We start from the raw sequence: 2500 nt of genomic DNA, 5'->3' as shown, positions 1-2500 counted from the left end.
CCGGGCTGAACAAGGCCCGCTCCCTCCGCCGCTCCTCCGGAAGAGCTGTGCTCCAGAGCCCTGGCCAGCCGCGTCGCCCCTTCTCGGGACACGCTCCGGCACCTCGACGTCCTTCGCGTAGCGAGGGGGGGCCCAACGCTGAACGCGCTAGTCGAGAGGCGGCCTCGGCGGCGCCGAGCACGACGGGCACGATCGCTCCCCTGGTCCCGCTGGCCACGCTCTTTGCGATGCAGGCCGGGAGGCTCTCGGCCGCCTTGGCCGCCGGGCCCTCCTCAGCCGGCCGTCGACCGACAAACCCCCCCCGGGGCCTTCTCTGCAGGGGCAGCTTTCCGGCCACCTGTCCCCAAGCCCCTAGCCTCGCACGGGGGTCGTCGTGACCGAAGCGCGGGACCCGGCACTTGGCCTCGTCGAAGCTCCTACAATTGGCCCCGGACCCAGCCAGCCAGCCTGTCCAGGTCCCTCTGCGGAGCCTTCCCACCCTCCAGCGACTCAGGGTACGGCGGGCCGCCCTGCCCGCCCGCGGGGGGGGGGGGTGGGGGTGGGGGGGTGGCGGGGGGGGCGTCTAGGGCGCCGCCCTCCCGAGCGGTTAGATTCGCGCGGGGGCTGCCTGCGGGCGTCCGCCCGGTCCTGTGGCGGTGCCGGTGGGGTTTTTTCCCCTCCACCCCCCCGTCACGAGGTCGGCAATCATCGGCCGAGACTTCGCAAAAGAAAACGGTCCCTAAAAAGTTCGCGCGCCACTCGTTCGTTCGTCTCGGCGTCGTTGCCCGTCGGTCAGCGAGCTGTCGACTGGCGTTTCCGCGGCAACGAACGTTAGTCGTCGGCGCCGAGACTGCTGACCGCTCCGTTGTGCCTAATTCAGACGTCGTCCGACCGGTAACTCTTCCGAGCGCTTTCGTGACCCTCCTTTCTCTCCGTCCGTCGTTCGTCGTCGTCGACCTCCTCACACGAAGGAACGCACGTTCGCGAAAAACGGCGGCGGCGCTCTCGAGTGCGTTCGCCGGTCTTAATTTTTCTGAGCTACTACATTCTGTCACGACTCGATCGTAGTTCGCGGCGCCGGCGAGAAACGACGACGACGACGACGACGAGGAGTAAAAGAAAAAAAAACGAAACGGGAAACGCTCAGGCTGGGCTGACCATGCCTTAAGGAACTGCTGCTCTTCGTTAACGACCGTGCATTTAATTTACTAGTAAATAGAGAATCGCACGCGTGCGTACCGTTTCCAGCACATTACCCGTTTCTTTACTCGCTTCCACGCCTGCCTGCCTGCCTGCCTGCCTGCCTTCCTTCCTTCCTTACTTCCCTCCTTCCTTCCTTCCTTCCTTCCTTCCTTCCTTCCTTCCTTCCTTCCTTCCTTCCTTCCTTCCTTCCTTCCTTCCTTCCAGGTCAGCCAGCCGGTCGCCAGGTCTAGCAGGCTCTGGCGCCGGCCGACGGGTCTACCGGGCTCGGGCGCCGGGCGGTGGGCCTACGGGGCTCGGGCGCCAGCCGACGGGCCTACGGGGCTCGGGCGCCGACCGACGGGTCTACCGGGCCCCGGCGCCGGCCAACGGGTCTGCCGGGCTCGGGCGCTGACCGAACGGTCTACTGGGCTCGGGCGCCGGACGGCGGGTCTACCGGGCTCGAGGGCCGGCCGACGGGTCCACCGGGCTCGGGCGCCGGCCGACGGGCCCGCCGGGCTCGGGCGCCGGCCGACGGGTCTGCCGGGCTCGGGCGCCGACCGAACGGTCTACCGGGCTCGGGCGCCGGCCGACGGGTCTACGGGGCTCGGGCGCCGCCCGACGGGTCTACGGGGCTCGGGCGCCGGCCGACGGGTCTGCCGGGCTCGGGCGCCGGCCGCCACGTCTGCCGGGCTCCGGCCCCGTTTGACAGGTCTACCGGGCTCCGGCGCCGGCCGCCACGTCTGCCGGGCTCCGGCGCCGGCCGCCACGTCTACCGGGCTCTGGCGCCGGCCGCCACGTCTACCGGGCTCCGGCGCCGGCCGCCTCGTCTACCGGGCTCCGGCGCCGGCCGCCTCGTCTACCGGGCTCCGGCGCCGGTCGCCTCGTCTACCGGGCTCCGGCGCCGGCCGCCTCGTCTACCGGGCTCCGGCGCCGGCCGCCACGTCTACCGGGCTCCGGCGCCGGCCGCCACGTCTACCGGGCTCCGGCGCCGGCCGCCTCGTCTACCGGGCTCCGGCGCCGGCCGCCTCGTCTACCGGGCTCCGGCGCCGGCCGCCTCGTCTACCGGGCTCCGGCGCCGGCCGCCTCGTCTACCGGGCTCCGGCGCCGGCCGCCTCGTCTACCGGGCTCCGGCGCCGGCCGCCTCGTCTACCGGGCTCCGGCGCCGGCCGCCTCGTCTACCGGGCTCCGGCGCCGGCCGCCACGTCTACCGGGCTCCGGCGCCGGCCGCCACGTCTACCGGGCTCCGGCGGGACTTGGTCGCAGTTCTCGAGCTGAACGGTAGACCTGTTTGCCGCGCCGCTCGCGGGGACGTGACCAAGGGGTCGCTGTGTCGCGCTGC

The sequence above is a fragment of the Gavia stellata genome, unplaced genomic scaffold (assembly GCF_030936135.1).
Source record: "Gavia stellata isolate bGavSte3 unplaced genomic scaffold, bGavSte3.hap2 HAP2_SCAFFOLD_97, whole genome shotgun sequence".
Lineage (NCBI taxonomy): Eukaryota > Metazoa > Chordata > Aves > Gaviiformes > Gaviidae > Gavia > Gavia stellata.
The sequence above is the reverse complement of the archived record's forward strand: the minus strand, read 5'-3'. Positions refer to the sequence as shown.